The 12824-nt window shown below is 49.9% G+C and overlaps 2 long non-coding RNA genes across 2 annotated transcripts; one reads left to right on the top strand and one right to left on the bottom strand.

Moving 5' to 3' along the window:
* Nucleotides 1–1380: 1380 nt before the first annotated feature.
* Nucleotides 1381–2815, top strand: LOC148217541 (uncharacterized). The gene is made up of 2 exons (XR_015801013.1): nucleotides 1381–1521; nucleotides 1848–2815. It is a non-coding gene; the product is annotated as an uncharacterized LOC148217541 (long non-coding RNA).
* Nucleotides 1479–3681, bottom strand: LOC148217540 (uncharacterized). The gene is made up of 2 exons (XR_015801014.1): nucleotides 3160–3681; nucleotides 1479–1641 (listed from the first exon to the last, which is right to left on the bottom strand). It is a non-coding gene; the product is annotated as an uncharacterized LOC148217540 (long non-coding RNA).
* Nucleotides 3682–12824: the final 9143 nt, after the last annotated feature.

Raw genomic sequence — 12824 nt, 5'->3', positions numbered from 1 at the left:
AACGCCCCCGGCACCGCCCCGGCACCGCCCCCGGTGCCGCCCCCGACACTGCCCCGGCACCGCCCCGGGTAGCGCCCCCGGCACCGCCCCCGGGGCGGGCCGCCGAACGCACGCGATGACGCGCGGGGGGCGGGACGGCGCGGGGCGGTGACGCGCTTCATGCCAGGAGCAGGGCCGGGTGCGACGAAGACGGGAGCGGGCCGACCCGATACCGCGCGGGGGCCGCGGGCCCGGCGGAGCCCGGCCCGCTGGGTAGGGGCCGCCAATGGCACCGGGGCTTCTGCTTCGGCTTCTGTCCGTGTCGGCGGGGAGGCCCCAGCCAGCGGTACCCCTCTCCCTCGGCGGCACGGGCGTGGAACTCGGCATCGGGCGCTGCATCGCCGCGGACAGCAGGGGGCGCACGGGTACCGATACTGCCATGGGGCCCGGCGCTGCTCTCCTGCTCCGCCGCCAGGCGGCGCTGCGCTGCCGTCCTGCCGCGCCTCCGGGCACGCTCGGTTTCCTCGGGACCCCGGGCCCCGCCTGTCCCGCCGCTGCGGAGGCGGGGGATGCTTTATGGGACTGCCCGAGCTGGCAGTGCCGGGTCTGGGGCGTTGGGGCGCGCCTTGGGGGGCTGCGGGTGCGCTCGTTTCCTCTTCTGCATGGCCTTCTGTGTGAGCATCTCTCGTTGCGACTGCTCTTGGAGAGTCAAACCCCTCCTCCTAAGTGGTCTCAGGAGCCTGGCAGGGTGAGTTTTGTTTCACAGGGGAAAGGGCCACTGGTCGTGTCCAGAGACCTGTGCACCCAGCCAGGTTTCTGCCTGATAAAATTCCAAATGGATGAGGATTTCTCCCAGCCCCAAGCTGCCCCCACCTGTAACCCTGGCTGCCTTTGGGGTGCCCAAAGCCTCCTCTGTGCAGATCTCAGGAACCTGGGAGGGGTGAACAATGTTGCACAGGGAAAAACCCCACAGATTTTATCTCCGGGCCTGGGGCCAGGAGCAGGCATTTGCGTGCTAGAATTCCAGAAGGAGCACGGTGTCTCCCAGACCCAAGCCGCATCCAGCTGTGACCCAGCTGCTCTTGGAGTGCCAAAAGCCTCCTCGTAGCTGATCTCAGGAACCCTGGAAGGGTGAGTTTGGTTTCACAGGGAAAAGGCCTCCGTTTGTGTCCAGAGATCAAATAAGGGACTCTGCTTTTCCTCTAGTTCTCCTTCCTGTTTTCACCTGGGCTACAAGGATGGGCATGGCCTGTATTTCTCATATCAAAGTGATGTTACTAAATTTGTCCAGAAGTTCTGATTGTTATTTTTATTAGTAGTAGTAATTTTCTGATAGAAAACACTCTCATTTTGCCTTTCCCACGTTGTTTCCAGGTGCTGCCCAGGATGGACATCTGTGGTCTCAGACCGTGATTCCCGAGGAGCAAGGAAAGCCTTTTCCTCACCTGCACAGTTCAGGTGGATGGGACAGAATTGGTGTGGCCTGACAAGGCAGGAAAAGCTGTCTGTGTTCTGGAGTGCCTTGAAAGCTTTCTCCGTCAGGTTTGGAAGGGGTTTCTCTTTGGGATTTCTTGTGATGCAGCACCACGGGTATCCCTTTGTGCCAAGTCCAGTGCTAAAGGATTGAAGAACTGACAAGTGGGGTCTGGGATGAAAATGCCGCTAATAAAATTAAGCAAAGAATACAATAAGAGAAATGAGCATCCTTTTAATGTCTGAAATAGTTAGGAATAAAAATGCTGGAAAAGGGCACTCTGAATTGGTGTCACTTGTCATGGATAAAACCCCAGAGTGAGGAATCAGAGCAGAAGTTGAGAGCTGGAATCCTTCTGCAGTCGACTTAATTTTCTTTTCCTCCTCTCTTTCAGGACAGGAAGAATCACGACTCTCCTGCCATCTTTGCCAAGAGCTGTGGTGTTTGATCAGCCAAAGCCCAGAGGCTTCAGCACCAGAGGTCTGAGCCTGGAGGGCTCCTGGTGCTGCCCGTGCTGTGGGCTATGTCAGAGGATGCAGGGTTCCTCTTTGCCTCCCTGCTGGGATTAACTGCCATGGGAATGTGGGATCTGGGTGAAACTCCAGCTCTCCTGGTGTTCAGGGGAGCAAGGTCTGAGGGACTCCTCTCTGGGGATGTGCGGTGAAGGACTGAATAGTGTGGAAGGAGAGTATTTATAAACTGTATCACTGTTTCTCCCAAAATTGGGGTGGAGCGGTGATGGGGGCGGTTGGGTTTGGTCTGGGCCGGTTATTCTTTGTGCAATTTTTAAATTCTCTTGTATGATTTACTGTCCGGTATCTTTCTAACAAAAGCTGACATAAATTTAGATTAAGGATTAGAACTTGGGTCCATTCATTGCAAACATTTGACAAGGCTGGAGGACTGGGGTGGTGACTGCTCTCAGGAAAGGTTACTTATTAATACTGTGTCAGATTTCCCGCAGTGACTGTCAGGCCTGCATGGCTGTGAGTTCGTGCTCTTCTCACTGGGGAAATAAGTTCAGCAAAATTAGAAGTGTTAGAAAAATCCAGCCAAAAATTCCACCTCTGTACCCCCTAAGTTTTCCCAGTTTTTCCCAGCTAGGAGCTGCACAGAAGTCAGGCAGGGGAAGTGACAACAGGGAACAGCTGAAAAATTCAAAGGCACAAAGAGGAAAGGGGAAAGGTTTCAGAAAACAATTCTATGGTCTAAGAATAATTTCTGATTCCCTACTGAGAAGAACACGAACTCACAGCCATTCAGGCCTGACAGTCCCCTGCAGTGAGAGCTCAGCACACATCCACAGAGGCAAGTCCAGCATCTTAAATGAAAAAATAAAAATAAAAACCAGAAGAAAAAGGTGATTTCTTTTGCTTCAGAGTTATTTCAAGTTCTTAAAGCCCAAGCAACATTTGCTCTTGATTTTGGTTGGGTGAATCATGAGCAGTGGGCACGGGTCATGCCATTCATTGAGCAGAAAACCCGGGGTCATTTAGAGGGGACACAAGAACTGTTTGTGTAGCGACCTCGGGCTGCAGAGGGGCAGGAGAAAGGCCAAGGGAGCTCCCTGGGGCCACCAGGGCCTGTGGGGAACAGAATGGACGCTTGGATGACCAGTGGAGGTGAGGAGTGGATCTGAGTTCATCTACAGGGAAATAAGGAGGGGATACTCTGGAGTGAAAAGCTGAGGTGATGAGTTCACCCACCTGGGCACGAGTTGTGTTTGCACAAAGTGGGAACAGAGGTGAAGGTCAATCCAAAGTCGATCCTGCTTGACCTCTGAATTCCAGGATAAGTTTTACAAGCTGCCAAATGAGGGAGTAAAAATACACAAAAATGAAACCGAGAGCATTCATGAGGTTCCTGGGAGTCCATTACACTGTTGTCATAGAATTCTTAATGAGTTTTGAGCTTTTAATGACAACAATTCGGTACTTTCTTTGGATTATTCACTGTGTAGGATTTGGGGTTTATCTGGATTTTAAAGGCGTCGTGGTGGCCCTGACACTGCTCAGGAGCTGGTAGGAAAAGCAGGGTCAGAGCTCCTGGCAGGCACAGGGTGTTTTTCCCAGAGTGGACTGTGGAGGAATTGTTTGGGCCTTGGATTGTCCCTCTGGGTGATGCCAGTTGCTGTGATTTGTGTAATTCCATACATTTAACTCCCAATACTTGCCAGCCCAGGAGCTTGAGCTGACAGGGCAGCACACAGATTGTTCTCTGTGCTGTGCCCCGATTTGGGGTTGGCTGTCAGCTTTGCTAGCTCCCGTGAATTATGCCCATAGCCCCGAATTCCCTGCTCAATTCCCACTGCCATAACCTCACAGCGCCTCATGGAGTGGGGATATACTGTGGCAGGAAGCTCAGCAGCATCGGCACAGGGACAGGTGTATATTCCAAAGAATTTGCTGTTTCAAACCCTCATCCCCCAGCCCCGCCGATGTCCCTGGGGGGCACTTGACAGAGTTACCTGGATTTCAGCTGATTTCACCCCCCCGAGCTCGGGCTCCAGGTGATCTTTTCAAGCAGGAGAAGGCAGGGGCCGGAGGCGCTCGTGGCCCGTGCCGAGGCAGTCCCTGGGGCCACGAGAGGACATCTCTCCCTGCAGAATTTCAGTTCTTTCCAGAGCCTCAGCAGTGACAGAGGACAAAGAGGAAGATGAGGAGGAGGAAGAAGGGGGAGAGGGTTTGAGAGGAGGGAAAGCCCAAATCCGTGCTGTGTGCGGAGCTCCGACAGCACGCTGCAGCCCGCAGCTCAGTGTGAGCACGGGGCAGAGGAGGCGATTTCTGGGCATTCAATCACCCTGAGGCGGGCCCGGCACCGCCCCTGCAGCACCGTCCCCAGCACAGCTCGGTGCCGCTCCGGGATCACCCGGCCCCGGCCCCGGTGCCGCCCGGGACCACTGGGGACCGCCCCTAAAGCACCGCCCCGGCCCCGCCCGGTCCCGTCCCCGGGACCTCCGTGCCCCGCCTCGCCAAGCCCCGGCTCCGCCCCGAGCCTGCCCGGGCTGCGCCGGGACCATCGCTGGCGGCCCCGCCCCTCTCCCCCGGGCCGAAGCGGGCTGAAGGAGATGTCCGCACGATTGGAAACGCCGCCGAAAATCGCACCCGTGGGATCGGTGTCGGCGTCGTGCGCAGGCATCCCACTAGAGCGAGCGGGCTCCTTGCTGTGCCCCCCTCCTTTTGCAGCCAGAGTTAGAAGGTCGGGGAGCGACACCCGAGCCGCCATCTTGGGAGAGGCAGGCGCGCAGTACCGCGCTCTGCCCACAGGGTGGCGCTTGGGAGACAGGCAAGGGATGGAATCAAGGAGTGTCCCAATCCTTGAGGAATCCCCCAGAATGAACGCCCCAAAAAACCCCGACCAGAACTGAGAAACCTCCTGCCTCTGTATGAGTGCAAAGGGTGTGCAAGGAGTGTGCAAATAGTGTGCATTAGCAATCGATCGGCAGGCATTGGAAAGCGATCGCCGATCTAATCGATCGGCAGGCGCGATCAATCGATCGCCGATCTAATCGATCGGCAGGCATTAGCAATCGATCGCCGAGCTAATCGATCGGCAGGCGCGATCAATCGATCGCCGATCAAATCGATCGGCAGGCATTAGCAATCGATCGCCAATCTAATCGATCGGCAGGCATTAGCAATCGATCGCCGATCTAATCGATCGGCAGGCATTAGCAATCGATCGGCAGGCGAGATCAATCGATCGCCGATCTAATCGATCGGCAGGCATTAGCAATCGATCGCCGATCTAATCGATCGGCAGGCGCGATCAATCGATCGCCGATCTAATCGATCGGCAGGCATTAGCAGTCGAACGCCGATATAATCGATCGGTAGTCGTGATCAATCGATCGCCGATCTAATCGATCGGCACGCATTAGCTATCGATCGCTGATCTGATTTTTCCCGCCATTTTTCATGGATTTTTTCCCCCATTTCTTACTGATTTTTCCCCAATTTTTCATGCATTTTTTCCCGCAATTTTCGTGGATTTTTTCCCATATTTTCCCCATTTCTCACTGATTTTTTTCCCCCATTTCTCAATGATTTGTTTCCCCAATTTATCAAAGATTTTTTTTCCCCATTTCACCATGATGTTTCCCCCATTTCTCACTGATTTTTTCCCCCATTTCTCACTGATTTTTTCCCCCCATTTTTCCATGGATATTTCCCGATTTTCCCCCCCATTGCTCACTGATTTTTGCCCCATTTCTCTCTGAATTTTCCCCCCATTTTCCATGCATTTTTCCCCCCATTAATCACTGATTTTTTTTCCCCATTTATCACTGATATTTGCCCCCATTTCTCTCTGAATTTTTCCTTCCATTTTTCATGCATTTTTCCGCCCATTAATCACTGATTTTCTCCCCATTTATCACTGATTATTGCCCCCATTTTTCACTTACTTTTTCCCCACAGCATCGGCCACCACAGCACGAGCAACAACAGCTCGCTCTGTTCCCGCCATTGCCCATGGATTGTTTGCCTGTTTTCCATGGATTTTTTCCCCATTTCTCACTGATTTCCCCCCCCCCCCCCCATTTCTCACTGAATATTCCCCCATTTTTCATCGACTTTTCCCCCATTTACCACTGATTTTTTCCCCCATTTCTCGCTGATTTTGTCCAAATTTTCCCCCATTTCTCATTGATTTTTTCCCCATTTCTCACTGATTTTTTCCCCATTTCTCAATTATTTTTTCCCCACTTTTCCCCGTTTCTCACTGATTTATTCCCCCATTTTTCATGGATTTTTTTTCCCACCATTTCTCACTGATTTTTTTCCCCATTTTTCAAAGATTCCCCCCCCCGTTTTTCACTGATTTTTCTCCATTTCTCACTGATTTTCCCACCATTTTTCATGTGGTTTTTTTCCATTTCTCACTGATGTTTTACCCCATTCTTATTACCATTCTCATAGCTCTATTTTATATTTATACATATTCTTATATTTGCATTATTTCTGTTATACACTAGATTTTTCATAGATATTTGCTACTTAGATTTCATTATATTTTACATGTATACCAATCTATTTCTATTCTTTATATTTTATTTTTATATTAGCTATAAAAACCGTGCCTCTACCCAAATAAAAAGCATTTAAACATTCCTTTTAGACTATATTTAGGTATTTTTTATGGTTCTGTTTTTCATGCATTCTACACCCACCCCTCCCTCTCAATGTTCTGGCACCCAGCATGACCCCCCCCCCCCATGCCCGACTCACCTGCTCCTCCAGCGCAGCCCGGCTCCCTTTCCCAGGGACCTTGGGGTGCCCCAAACCACGTCGGAGCCCCCAGTCTCCACACCCTCCCCCTCCGTAGGGAACGGGAATGGGATGGGGAGCACACAGGACAAGAAAGGAACACAAAAGACACACTGGACAGAGAGAAGAAAAGGGCTGGAAGCTGGATATGAGGATGAAAGTGGAGCAGCAACAAACCTCAGGACTCTTGACTAGAGAGTGTGGCTGCTGAACGTCTCAAAAAAAACCCCCAGCTCCAACACAACATGCTGTGCTCACGGCTCGGCCTGGGACTCATCAGTGAACATCTCTCTCTTGCCAGGGCCATAAAGCCCCCGAGAAAACACGAGGTGAGGTTGATGTGCTCCGGCTTTGCTCCTGCTCAGCCCTAACCCCAGCCCCTGCTGCCAGTGAGCACCCTGATCTCTGAACCTCTTCTCAGCTTGTTTGTACGCTTCCAAATTCCTTCCTCTTTCCTCAAGCTTCATCTGTTTCCTGGCATTGGGAGAATGACAAGTGTTTAGCACAGCGCAATGAATACAACAGTCTCATTTTCAGAAGACACAACTGAACGAGAACCGACAGCAGCACTGCTTCGAGACAATCTGGGCACACGTTTCCCTTCCAGCAATCTGAGCGTTCTTTTGTGTCACGCCTGAAATTCTGAAAATGGTTTTTTGAGAAAAATTATCCATAACTAGAAAACAATCAAACCAAATAAATAGAACCCCTAGGATATAATAACAGCCCATATACTACAACACTCCAATTCTAATATTAATAAGAAAACAGAAATTAGCTACACAGCATTACCTCAAACAAACACTACATACTGGCAAGAATCAAAGCCACCACAAAATAATTCAAAAACTACCCTATGCCTTATGCTACAGGCTAGAACGCCATCGGCAAACCTTATCAAGGTATCCTTTAAAAACAACGCCCCACCAAAAACAAAAACAACACAAAACGCCATTCAAGAACTCCCTTATCAACACCTGAATGAAAAAACATGGCATTAGATAAATAGACCATAGCCCTTATCATACACCATCTACAAACAAAATAAAGCTATACCATACATCCTCGAAAACCACCTTCAAAGCACGACATTAGAAAAAAAAACTTTCCAGAATTAAAAGCTGTATCTAACAAAAGCCGTCTGATAAAATTAACAACCAAGCCCCCACCATCAGAGCTGCCCCTACTAAACTCCCCATCGTACATATGAAAAATCAGTTTTAAAAACCTACTTCAATTCATTCTGCCTCAAATACAAAGCCATCCAGAAAGTTACCTTCACTCAAAAACAAAAGCGCACGTAGTAAATAACATTAAAAAATAAATCAGCACACTACACACCACAAGCATAAAATATTGAATTAAAACCAAAAATACCCCTATTCATTAAAGAGCCCAGCCGCAAGCTATATTTAACTATAACTTCGTGCAAACGTACACATATCATTAAAATAGATTTCTTTCAGAATACAACTGATGATCTAAAATAGTAAAATGTCCGAGAACGATATTATAATAGGATATCCTCGATCATCCTCCCGCAAATTCTCTCCACTGTATTGTCCGACACACACCGGAAAAAAAATCCAGTTTTTACTTTTTTCAGCTAACTTCTCATTTATTAGCTGAGAGGAATGTTGAATTTGTCTTTACAAATGAGCTGTGGATCAGCCTGTAGATAAGGCTAGCACTGAGAGATAAAAGAAACAATGGGATGGATTCCACTGATTGATGAATGGAAAGAGATAGTTGCCTTTACAAACAAACTGCAGGGCTGCTGATAAATGAAATTGGATATCGAAAGATGAAAGAAGCAACGGGGGGAAACTATGAATTCTATAAGAATTAAAAATTAAAAGGGAGGGTTATACATTAGAGGGGAATTTCAGGTATCAGGCGTTCCGGGAAGTCTGTGCCTCTCAAGTACCTCAGCCAATGGGAAAAGAGAGAGGGAAATGCGGCCGGGAAAATAGGATAAAAAGGAGGCTGCGTCCTCCAAAAATTTGAGAGATCCCAGGGGAATGTCCCATGGCCTCTCCCTTTATTCGAATAAAGCAAAAAGGACTCCTCTGTTTCCTTTTTGGACATAAACCGCTGGTGTTTGTGGATTAATTTTCCTGACATTTAGCAACATATTGTCAAAAAAAAAAAAAAAAAAAAAAAAAAAAAAAAAAAAAAAAAAAAAAAGTGATCCAGAAGAGGGCAACATTGACAGCCATTCCAAGACAGGATGAACAAATGCTTTCACATTGACAGAGGATGCTGCGATGTTCTGAGAACAGAAGATAGAATAAAATAAAGGAAGATGATGTTACAAGACAGAAAAGGGTAAAATAAAAGGAGTACCTGAGACTGGGGGGCGGGGGGGAAGAAAATGGGGAAATATTAATTGCTACACACTAGGTACAAATGCTTTTTACAAGTAATTTATGAGAAGCAAGCTAAAAGCGTCTTACTGCTGCTAGTGATATCATGCTCCAAGCTCTGCTAATAATTCCTATTTCTAGCAATAGTTAAATTGAACTCACTACATTCCAACTATTTTTCTGCTTGTTTAGATGGCAGATCCGTTTGGAACACACCTTCGTATAGCAAATTCTATGCCCAGGTAGGGACCTCTCAGTTCTTCCATAAAACATTTTCTTCTGCATTATGGCAAGCCTTTGTTTTAGCTTGACAGCTTTCTTGAAACTTCAATTTACGCATGTATCCAAAGACATTTGCAATTCCAGAAATCGGTAGGCACATCATATGGAAAGTAAATAACATTCTCGAGAGGGAGTTGCTTTGTTACTGAGGGGATGAAAAGCAAGGCTAGAGCTAGTAGAACTACCCAAGAAATTGGACTTAACGCAGCTTTTACAAGGCTCAAAGTAGCCATACCGAGATGTTTGAGCTAAAAGCCCCAGTTACCAGACTTACAGGCCTAATAGTTATCACCACACCACATTCCCTGGTTGCAGTATTTTTAACAGCAGTGCAGAACGCTACTGAAAATTATTTTTAGGTTGAATTGTTCTCTCCCCTCACTGCCTGTGTAGCTGTTAGAGGCTTCCAGGAGGCTGGGGAAGCAGACTGCTGGTTTCACTTCCAGACACGTCACTTCCATGGTCTGCTGGAGGGCACTTTGAAGCCCGTGGCCTTTTCTTGCTCTATTGTATCTGACAACTTTCCTCCCCCACGTCTGTTTTTTTAGCGGGCAGCATTTTTGGAGGGCCAGTCAAAGACCTCAGGCTCCGAGAGAATTCGTCTGCTTTGCTCTGTTTATGTGTGCAACAGATGGGAGCAGCAACTAAGTCAAGTAGTAACTTCTGAGCTGCCCAGTTATCAGTAAACCAAAATATTCTTTTGTGACTCTCGCCAGACGAACATATCATCCTATCCGAGTCACACACTGCCCCTCTGGCATTTTCCAGTCAGACAAAGAATTCCTGGCCCCTTCCTTGCATGAACCTCAGCTCTCCACCTTGTTCCAGAAAGAGTTCTAGATCCAAGGCCCAGTGAGCCAGCTACCCTTTGCTGCCCTGAGCAGTATGGAAACAGCCAAGCCCCAGCCCTGCAGCCCTGCCTAACTCGCCTTTGCCTCCCAAACCTGAACCTTTTCCTTGGCTGTGGCATCCTCACTCATGCAATCCTGAAGACAAAAATCTGATTTGGCAGGTGAGGCCGTTTCTAACGCAAAAGCTTCACCAAGGTTTCTCTTCCAACTTCAGCCTTAAACAGTCCTCTCCTCCTCAGACAGCCCCCACCTCCAGCCTTTAGCTGTAAATACTTACTGTTTTACAGCTAATGCTTGCCACCCCTCAAAATTAAGTCTTTTGATATGCATTTACATCCCTCCCTAACCATGTCCTCATCACCCTTCCCAAACTCAGCCTCATCTCCAGGCCTAGAACCTCTCCCTAGGTGAGGGACTGTCCTCGGGTAGGAGTGCTGACAGACCTGTGCATGAGCCCAGCTGCATAGCCCGTGCTAATCCCAGCCCAGCTCTAGCCTTTAAACCCACTGGGGCTTTGGTACTGGAGGCCCAGTTACAGTAACCCCTGTGGCCGTTCCGCTTCCAGGCCATCTGGGAGTTGTGATCCCCCACCCTACACCACTTTGGTGAGAAATGCATTCCTTTCTTACAATAAAGTTTTCATTTTATGTCTAAATTCAAGCATTCCGAGAAAACGTGTAGCAATTATATCAAGACAGACATGACAGGCACCAACATGAGTCTTTCATTACACACTTTTCATGCCTTCTCTCCACAGATTTCTTTGAGGCAACTCTGACTCCTTTTCTCACAGGCAGCTCCACACAGCACCGACTCCTCCTCTCCTCTGTACGACTGGCTAAACCCCAGCCTGTCCCTTCCCCAGCCACCTGAGCCTGTCTGTCCCACACACAGCATCCTCTCACCTTGTCCATCCCTTGCACGGCCACGTGTCCCTTCCTCCTCGCAGCACAGCCAGCAGGCTCCAGCCCACACTGCAGCAGGCTCTGCACCTCCAGCTGGAGCTGTGCTTAGTGAAACTGGCAGCCAGCTGACCCACGCTTTTATAACAACCAGCCTCACTGGGCAGGCAAGGCTGTTTCCACTCCTTGCTAATCAGTACAGCTGTAACTCGTTGGCAACTAGTGCCTTCTGCACTATCCTTACAAACTATTCTCCTACAGAAATGGACCGGAATTCCGCGGGGATTTTCCGGGGATTCCGGGGGGATTTTCTCGGGAATTCCGGGGGGATTTTCTGGGGATTCCGGGAGGATTTTGTCGGGAATTCCGGGGGGATTTTGTCGGGGATTCCGGGGGGAATTTCTGGGGGATTCCGGGGGGATTTTATCGGGGATTCCTGGGGGATATTCCCGGGGATTCCGGGGGGATTTTCTCAGGGATTCCGGGGAGATTTTATCGGGGATTCCGGGGGGATTTTTCCCGGGAAATGCGGGGGGCTTTTTCCCCGCGATTCCAGGGGGATTTTCCAGGGGATTCCAGGGGGATTTTATCGGGGATACCTGGGGGATTTTCCAGGGGATTCCTGGGGGATTTTCCCGGGGATTCCGGGGGGATTTTCACTGGGATTCCGGGGCGATTTTCTCAGGGAATTCCGGGGGATTTTCTCGGGAATTCCGGGAGGATTTTCCCGAGTATTCCGGGGGGATTTTCCCGAGTATTCCGGGGGGATTTTTTCGGGGAGTCCGGGGGGATTTTCCCGGGGATTCCGAGGGGATATTCCCGGGGAATTCCGGGGGGATATTCCCGGGGAATTCCGGGGGGATTTTCTCCGGGATTCCGGGGGGATTTTCCAGGGGTTTCAGCGAGGAATTTCCCGGGGAATTCCCGGTGGATTTTCCAGGGGATTCCGGGTGGATTTTCTCGGGGATTCCGGGGGGATTTTCCCGAGTATTCCGGGGGGAATTTTTCGGGGAGTCCGGAGGGATTTTCCCGGGGTATCCGGGGTGATTTTACGAGGAATTCCGGGGGGATTTTCCCGAGTGTTCCGGGGGGATTTCCTCGGGGATTACGGGATGATTTTCTCGGGCAATTCCGGGGGATGTTCTCGGGTATTCCGGGGCCATTATCTCGGTGATTCCGGGGAGATTTTCTCGGGGATTCCGAGATTATTTTCCCGGGGAATTCATGGGGATTTTCCCGGGGATTCCGGGGGGATATTCGCGGGGATTCCGGGGGATTTTCATGGGGATTCCGGGGTATTTTCTCCTGGATTCCGGGGAATTTTCCGTGGATTCCTGGGGGATTTTGCCGAGTATTTCGGGAGAATTTTCTCGGGGATTCCGGGGTGATTTTCCCGGGAAATTCCGGGGGATTTTTTCGGGGAGTCCGGAGGGATTTTCCCGGGGATTCCGGGGGGATTTTACGAGGAATTCCGGGGGGGTTTTCTCGGCGATACCGGGGGGATATTCTCGGGGATTCCGGGATGATTTTCCCGGGGAATTCCAGGGGATTATTCCGGCGATTCCGGGGGGATTTTCTCGGGGATTCCGGGGGGATTATCCCGGGGAATTCTAGGGGATTTTCTCGGGGATTCCGGGGGGATTTTCCCGGGGAATTCCGGGGGGATTTTCTCGGGGAGTCCGGGGAGATTTGCCCGGGGATTC

This window comes from Sturnus vulgaris, unplaced genomic scaffold, assembly GCF_052056855.1.
Source record: "Sturnus vulgaris isolate bStuVul1 unplaced genomic scaffold, bStuVul1.hap1 Scaffold_694, whole genome shotgun sequence".
Lineage (NCBI taxonomy): Eukaryota > Metazoa > Chordata > Aves > Passeriformes > Sturnidae > Sturnus > Sturnus vulgaris.
Note: the sequence above shows the minus strand (reverse complement) of the source record. Positions and strands in the feature narration are given on the sequence as shown.